Raw genomic sequence first — 9362 nt, forward strand, 5'->3', positions numbered from 1 at the left:
TGTATATCATAGATGGACTACTCGCCGAAAACTCGGCGAGTTTTTGCTACTCGCCGAGTTTTTGGGCAAGGCAAGTAGTTATGACTTCTACTCTCGGCGAGTCCGAGTCAAAAACTCGCCTGATGGCGGAAAGACAATTCATTTTGTGTTTTTTGATTGGGTTTTGGGCTGAGAAGGGGGAAGGTTGATTTGGAGTGACTTGCAAGGTGATTTGGAGTGATTTTTGAGTGATTCCAAGTGGATTTGAAAGAGATTTTCAAGAAAAATCAGATTCTCAGGTTAGTTTTTTAATTTTTTTTCTATGTTTTTTTAAAGCAATTTGTTTATTTCTTGTTGCATTTAGATGAATTAGAAATGATTCCTAGGTAGTCTAAATTCTTTCTAAGTTATTTGCACAAGATTTAACACTAGATTTGACAAGTTTTGTTGAATTTTTCAAATTTTTTTTGAAAAATCTAGTTTTAAAAAAATAATTCAAACTTTACTATTTTTTTTTTTTTAAACTTTGAATGATGTCTAAATTTATTTAAACTAATGTAGATAGTTTGCTAAATTGTTTAACTAAAATGTTAATTTTTTTCTTCACTTTGTATGTGTAGGTTAAGTAAGCATTAATCATGGCAAGGGAGCAATGGCCACTAGATCCATGCCCATCTAGATATATAGGCACCCACCCTAGAGGTGCTAGAGAGGGGGCATGGAGGTATGCCTATGAGGGACCTGATCCCGATCCTGGGTCAATTATATGCATAAAGTGTGAGAAAATACTTCATGGAGGCATCAACTACCTCAAATACCACTTTGCAGAAATAGACAGACATGATGCTGGAGCATGCCTTGAGACCAATGAAGAAATAAAAAGACAAATGAATGTTTTACTTGCAACTGGTGAAGAGAAGAAATGGCAAAGGGAGAGGGCAAAGCTAGCCATGAGATCAACCATAGCTAAATCTCAAGGTGTTTCTGTTGACATTGAAGAGGAACAAGAAGCACTTGAGGGCATAGTGGGCTCTCGGCGTGGCTCACGTGTCCACAAACCCACCACCACCTCGCCCATCGCTTCTGCTTCCTGTAGTAGAGTACTTGACATTGTTCCATCATCACGATCAAGGTCCATAGGTGATTATTTTGTGCCCAAGAACACACCTGAAACACAACCATCAGTAGATGCCACTGGATGGAATAGGGAGGTACATGAGAAAACCGACATTGCAACAGCCGATTTTTGATACTTCAACAACATTCCATTCAATGTGGCGGACAATCCTTATTGGCTGAATTTGGTGACTGCTATGACAATTTCAGGAAAGAGGTACAAGGCCCCTTCTCGCAAGGATTTGAGTGGGAGGTTAGTAAATTACTACATAGTCCACTTGATTTCATTTTAAATTATTTTTTAGATTTATTGTTTATTAAATCAAAATTGTGTACTAAGACCTAATTTCACTTTGCTCTTATAGTTGTTCACAAATGCAGTTGCTAGGGCAAGAGAAGTGATGGAGGATCAAAAAATTGAATGGGCAAATTATGGCTGCACCATTCTTTCTGATGGGTGAACAGATGGCAAGAACCACACCATCATCAATTTTTTGGTTGCTTGCAAGGACAATGTAGTGTTCTTGAAATCTGTTGATGCCTCCAACAAGGTAAAAAATGCAGAAACATTTGCTGGAATGTTGGAGCATGTCGTCATGGAGGTGGGGGTAGAGAATGTGGTGCAAATTATCACAAATAATGCAACAGCATGTGTCAGCTGGTAGAATCCTTTTGAATTATCACCTTTAGGCATTAGCAATATTTTCATTTGTTGTGGCTTTGTTTTACGTGGTTGCATATTTTTTAAGGAATAAATTCTTCTTTTGCAGGAATAATCCTCCAAGAGAGGTACCCCACTCTTTTTTGGACACCTTGTGCAACACGTCCTTGACCTTCTTTTGGAGGACATAGGAAAACTTGAGTGGGTGACTCCAGTTGTGGAAGATGTAAGGAGGATCACCAAATATATTTACAATCACCCTTGGGTCCTGTTGTGACCATTTCACACATCGCCCCATCGCAAATGGGGACCCCCTCTTTTTGCTTGTTTTTCGCTCGTTTTCGCTTTCGTTTTTAGGGTTTTGTTTGTTAGTTAGTTGTCTGGATTTAGGGCCAAGCCTTAGGGTTTTAAATTTTGTCTTTTCAGGCCAAAATCCAGTCGTTTTTGAGTGCTTTTGAGCTTCCTTTTCTAGGATGCAAGTTTTGAATGCAATGGATTCGCCAAAATGGTCTAATTTTCAATTGGAATGTTGATGCAGAGCTTAAATTTGTCTAAGTGTTGACAGTCAATGTGAATTTTTTGTCCGATTGAATATTTTGACCAAATTTTGACCTTTTTTGATTTTGATCCTGGGCATTGGGATTGATTTGTTTTCGCCTCGTGAAGTGTTAAAATGTGAAAAATCATGTTATTTTGGCTTATAGGAGCAAAATCGCTCCTGTCCCTCATTGAAGGATCGGAGCTACAATTCAAATTTCGCCTTGTCCTTGCAAGATTTCGAAAACTTAATGATTTGAGGACGTCCAAAGGAAGATGCTTTGCCAAATGAATATAATTTGATATGCAAAAACGAAGGAGAATGACCTATATTGACCAAATCGCTCCTGTCCCTCTCCAAGGGACCAGGGCGAGGTACCTTGTAGCTCTCGTCCCTCTCCCAGGGACCAGAGCGATTTCCTTCATTATGCAAAATCCAGACAAAGGTTAAGGCAAGTTTACGTTCAAAAACAAGGAAAAACATGAGATAAATGCGTTGAATATAAATTGAAGATTTTTGGGACGTCCATAACAGTGTTAAATGCCTAGTTCGCTCCTGTCCCTCAGGAAGGGACCAGAGCGATTTTTGATATAATTGCTTTTCTTGCAAAGTTACAGATGATGTTAAGGCATGGACGAATAGAGTAAAGAGGGACGAGTCCGTTGAATATAAACTTGGAACCTGGCAAAGTGAGATAGTGGCCACAAGGGAAGGATCGCTCCTGTCCCTCTCCAAGGGACCAGGGCGATACAATGGTGATGATACTTCCTACGCAAGTTCAAGGTCGTTCCTCCAAAGTTCAAGGTCGACACAAGTCAAGACAAGGTGGCGAGGGACATTTCAAGGCGTCTTCATCATGCGCAAACACTCAAAGGACGTTAAAATGAAGAGATTGACACCCTATAACATAGATCGCTCCTGTCCCTCAGGAAGGGACCAGGGCGATGTTAGATGCATTGGCCATTTCATGCAAAATTTACGTAGGGACAAGACGTTGCAATGTTTTAGAGGGTCCATGGTATGATAAAAGATGATATACAAGGGTTTTGAACGTCCAAACATTGCCAATCAAGGTAAAAGCTCACATCGCTCCTGTCCTTTGGACAAGGACCAGGGCGATATCATCAAAAGCACGCATATTCCTTCAAGATCAAAGCTAGGCGAGGATAAGCAAGGCAAGGGACATCGTTTGGAAGACATCACAACGAAGATTGAAGTTTAAAGTTGCCAAGGTCAAGGCGAAAACGTGGATCGCTCCTGTCCCTCTCCAAGGGACAAGGGCGATGATCCCTTTAATGCGTCCAAACACATAATGAAGACAAATGGAATAAGCGCAAAAGACACGAACAAAGGATGTTATTCGCCAACAATAAAGATCGAAGTTAAAAGATGCAAGATGGACGTAGAAATTTGGAGATCGCTCCTGTCCCTCTCCAAGGGACATGGGCGATGAACATTCAAGAGGCCTTTAAGTACGCATGCAGGATGATCAAATTCAAAGGACTCATCATGATGATCGATTTTCAACACGAAGATGAAGGAGTTGGACGTAAGAAATGCAAAATCAAGACCAAAATCATGGATTGCTCCTGTCCCTCTCCAAGGGACCAGAGCGATGAGGTACGTCCCTTTGTTTTCCAGTTTTGGCGCCAAATTAAACAATTCAAATTTTCCTTAAATGCTAAATCGATTAAAAAATTGAAAATCCATTTTTATTTAGCATTTAATATGGCGTTATCTTTTATTAATTATTTTTTGCCTTTATTAAAAATTGAAATTCTCATTTAAAAAACGCAAGGCATTAATAATTAATTATTTAATTAATATAAAATCGATTTGAAACGCCCAATTAAGCAAGTCGGCCTTGTTATTTTATTGCAAATCATTTAAAAAATGGTTTTATTTGTCAAGTCGGCCTAAGGGGTGAAAGGATGAGCGCGCTATTTATAAGGGGAGTGAAATGTTCATTTTCACATCATTATTTTTATCCTTTCACATGCGATCTTGAGGAGAAGCGAAGGTGATGCGAAGTATATCATTAAGTGTGGAGTGCGAATTGCGTTGAAGACCAAAGGTGGTGCGAATTTCATTCATCCAAGGGTGGCGCTTAGTTATCAAAAGGTGGTACGAATTTTAAGACCACACCAAATGCGAACTTGAGGATACATTAAGGCGAATTTGCTAAAGACTTGGAGGATTTGTTTGAGCAATTTGTCAAGGATAAATTTGAAGATCATTTAAGACCACGCCAAAGGCGATAATTGAAGATCACGTTCTCTCCAGAGGTGGCGAAGTCGATTTTGAGGAGATCATATTGAAGATTATTTTATACCTCAATTTTTGCCTAGGCGAATTTTGTTTTTGCATTCTAGAGTTAGCTCTCTATCGAGGTATGGCGATTTAATTATTATTGCTTTATTCATTCATCGTCATATTTCAAATTTTGAAATTTTGAAATTTTGAATCTCTTGGCTCAATCGTTGTTTTTTAGGAAATGATAACTCTAGGGACTTATCATGAGGTTTCCTAAAAATTTGTCTCTCTTATTTACGCTATTTATTGCAAAATCTATTTCTTATAATGAAATGTTGTGTAGGTATGGCGACCCCAAAGGCGGGAGCATCCACCAGCCGCTCTGCTCTCATGAAAGAAGATCAGAAGACCGAAGAAGTGGAGACCAAGATCGTGTCGAAGTGGAGCAACATTGGAGATACAAACTTAGGGAGCTATAGCACGAAGAAGTTCCGAGAGGTCCCTTACATTGGCAAGCCATCACCTGTCGCCCGGAGAATAATAGAGAGTGGCATCATTAAGGCAGCCGGTTTTCCTCCAGCTATTCAGTGCCACGAGTTGATGATCGAGTGTGCCCGTCACTACAATCCACAGTCCAGGACAATTGTGTCCAATGAGGGAAACACTTTGGCGTACCTTTCAGAGGAAGCCATAAGTGAAGCCTTCCATCTTCCAGAGCACAGGGACATGATATACAAGAGCATTGAAGGAGCCAGATCAGTGTACGATGATGATCCAGATGCTTGCCTAAGCATAATCAACAAGAACTGGCTACTTAAGAGTCGTCCCCGTCTGAGCAAAGTACCGAACACACCACACAGGATTGATTTCCAAGAGGAGTACAGAGATTTGATTACCATGCTCAACAGAGTTACAGGAGCACCTCATGCCTTCTATTTTGAGAAATGGATGTTTTACTTCATCCAGGTGATTGTTCAAGGAAAGGGTACAATACATTGGGCTAGGATAATTAGCCATTGCTTAGACGTACAGTTGAGAAGACTCAGGGCTACTAAGTCCTTCCACATGAGTTCATACGTCATCTATGCCTTAATCAGGAGCGTTGAGTACGCAGGACTACCTCACAGAGGAGTGATTGGAAGAGGACCCGGCGAGGTCAGAGCTTGTGAATCCTATACCTACTTGCATCATCCACCAGGGAAGAACTACAAATTAGTCAATGATACTTTCACGATGAACATCACAAGGACGTTGCAAGGAGGGATTCACAACAGATTTTCTCAGGATGCCCAGGAATTCATCAAGAGGTACGGTGCTTGGTTTATTCAGTTTCCCAAGTTCACTTACATTAGAGTGCATGGATGTCCTTTACCTCCATACATGTTGCCGAGGTACCCGACAGACAGAATTGTGTTACTTGAAGTAACAAGGCAGTTGGCAGCATATGTGAAGGCATTCAGACACAGACATCAGAATGGAGTTCAGGTACCTATTATTTTGGGTAATTCAGTTGAGGTATGTCCTAATGTCTTAGCCATGGATGACGCAGAGAAGGAGTTAGCCTTGTATTCTTTTTCATCTTTTGCTTGGAGGAATAGTTTTGATCCACATGGACATTTAGAGGAGACGGTCGGTAGAAGATTTAGACATGAGCACCAAATTGAAGATTTTATGATGAATCTCCTAGATGATCTCGAAGTGAAACGAAAGATACATTCTAGATTGCCTTTGGATTTCATCAGGAAATGTAAGATTTACAGAGTGGCCGACCAAGCTCAGGACAACGGCAGGCACATCCAATCTTCATATGATAGAGAAAGCAAAACAATAAGTTTGAATTGGAATGAGCCCGAGGCCGTGGATTTAGATGATTTGATGGCACCAGTCTTGTCTTGTACTCGCAGATGGGTAGACGTTCAGCATCAGAAGTTGAGAGAACAAGGCATAGCTATGTCTTTTACTTTGGAAGAGAAACCAGCCGAGGGTGGAGCCAGTGTTAGTGAAGGCAATCCTAATCCTAGGAATTCAGGTGAAGGTAACCTTCGATGTGCCAGTGAGGGCAATCTCCATTCGAGAGGTTCGAAGAGAAAGGAAAGATCAGAAAAGAAAGAGCCTTCCAAGAAAAAGTTAGGTGCCAACAAAGATCAAACACCAGGTACTTCTTCCAGACCAGAAGATAGAACAGTTCGAGTGGAAGAGTCCATGGAGTCGATGGTACAAAATGACAGACAGGAGGAAGGACAGGCACAGCATGTTTCGTCAAATGGATCTCTCCAAGACTATGATTTAGAAGAAGATAATGAAGTAACATCTCCTCCCAGACAAGAAGAAATAGTACATAAAGAAATTCAAGTTCAAGAGACAAGATCGAATATCCCAGATTGGTTGAAGGAAAGATTGACTAAGGTGATCGTAATTGAGGACGAGGACAGTGCAATTGATTTAGAGAGCCTTGTTGGACGTTCACATGTGATAACAGAAAAGAAGAAGGCTACAAAGATGTCCAAGATGATTCGAGATGAGACTGGATCTAGAAAACTGCAGATAGCTACACTGGCAGCAGACAAATATGAGGGTGAGATCCTAGCAGAAGACTATCATATACAGACTATTGAGTTAGGACCATCCACAGCAGAGCAGACTTTAGATGATGCCACCGACACATTTGAGGCATTGAAGGACAAGCTTAGAGAAGAAGTAGAAAAGAATAGAAAGCTTGAGAGAGAGGTCGGTGCATGGAGGACATATTTCAGTCACATCAATGAACCTTTGGGATGTCAGGATCCAGTTAGATCACCAGTGTAGGCATTGCCCCTTCAATCGATCAATGAAGCAGAAAGATTCAGGAACCTGGTCCAGCGTACATGTAGTTGGATGGATAGATCTCATACAATGGCCATAGAGTTTGTTACAAGGATGTCGAAGATCATTCATCAGGCTATCCAAGTTCTTGAGATTATTCACAGATTGATGGCAACAGTAGCTGCATTTGCCCATACCAAGGACGTTGTCATCCCTGTCTTGAAAATTATAAGACACACATCCAGAAGAATTTTAGCGCAAGAGAGGATCTTAGAAGGTGATTCTCACAGTTTGTTTCAGTGGTCAACCTTACTCCATATAAAGAGTGTTCTCTTCGAGGACATCAGTGTTAGATGTGGTCAAGTTGAGGAGGTGATCAATCCGATCCAGGACAGAGTATTTGAGGTACTTCGTACCATTCTTGGCAGAAGGATCGAGGTCGAGACAGATGTGGATATTCAGGAATTTGAGGATAAAATCAAGATCATCTTTCGCAAGGACGCAGATGTTACAGATGAGCAGTATGATCAGATGTATGCTACCATGCTCCTGATTGATAGAACAAAGGAACTTGAACCTACTTGGGACGCAGCTCTTCTAGATGCATTTGATCAGGTTATCCACTTAGAAGAGAGTATCAAGAATCTTCCCGAGATTCCAAACACAGAAATCGAAGGAATCGTGACAAAATTCATTGCATATGCTAAGAAAGAGAATTGGAAAGGGAATAAGATTCTAGATGAAAGGTTGTTACAGATGACATGACATCTTATTTCTCATTGGTTGATACCTCCTAGATTTTTGTGCCAAATTTAATATTTGGCTATGTATTTAATGTTGTTCAGTAAAAAGGAGGTCATTTGTAACAAACCCTAATTAGGGTTTAGGTGTCATGATCTTGTCCATTGATTTATTTTCAATCTGGACCTTTCATTGTAACTGGGGATGCTATTTATACCCCCATTTTTCATTTCATTTGATAAGAGTGTAATAGTTAATAGTCGAATAGTCAGATAAGAGTGAAATAGAGAGATTAGAGTTAGAAGCAAATTTTATTTTGTAGCAAGATTGAGTCTTGAAGAGAGAAATTCAAGCAATTGTTGTATATGATGACTTGGAAATCAATAAAATATTGAAGTTATGGTGTTTTGTTGCAAATTTCTTAAGTTATCTTCATGGTTGTTGGATGTACTTGAATCACGCTCAATCAAAGTAGTTTGTTAATTTGAAAGACTAAGTGTGAGATTTGATATTTGGTAGGATTCGCAATCCAAACCACTAGCTTCTTGCTGATTGTAGGAACGCCTTGCGTGGTCGACTGGAAAACATTTTGAGTCCTTAACCTTCAAGCATTTTCGTATCTAGGATATGTACCTTCGTAGTAGTGTCCTTGGTCTTTGATGCATTGAACACCATTATTACCTTAGAAGATCGCACTAATTTCAATTGAGTTGTTATCTTATGGCAAAATTGAAGTTGGTTGAGTCTTGCCAAATCTCATTCATGCTAAGTCGCTCATAGGGTTAGGCTAGATTAGACTTCCTTAAACCCTGTCCTTTTGCCATTTTTGAAAGTTCCTTTTAGTTTAGTAGAATCTTCGAGCCTTTGGAATCCGTAAGATGCCTTGGAGGAAACAACAAATCACATCATACCATTAAAAAGCTTGTCCACACGTGGAGACCCCACTAAAAGAACCTTGGAGTCCATCTAACTGATCCTTTTTGCAGATCTTCAGCAGTTAGAGACTATTTTCTCAAGAGAGGATAAGATGCCTTTGGGTATTTTATTCTGTGTATGATTGTGTATGAAATACACGTCAACAGAATTGGCGCTAGAAAGAGGGCCTCTTTAGTTTCCGAAGTTCGAAGTCCGAAGATTTTGAAAAGAGAAAACATTGCAAACATGATCATGAAGTACAATGGTGTTGCCGAATGAAGGACTGAATCAAGTAGTGCAACCTAATTTGCAAGTGGGCAATACCCAAGAGGACATCATTTCCGAATTGAATCAAGT

This window comes from Cryptomeria japonica, chromosome 2, assembly GCF_030272615.1.
Source record: "Cryptomeria japonica chromosome 2, Sugi_1.0, whole genome shotgun sequence".
In the NCBI taxonomy this organism is placed as follows: domain Eukaryota; kingdom Viridiplantae; phylum Streptophyta; class Pinopsida; order Cupressales; family Cupressaceae; genus Cryptomeria; species Cryptomeria japonica.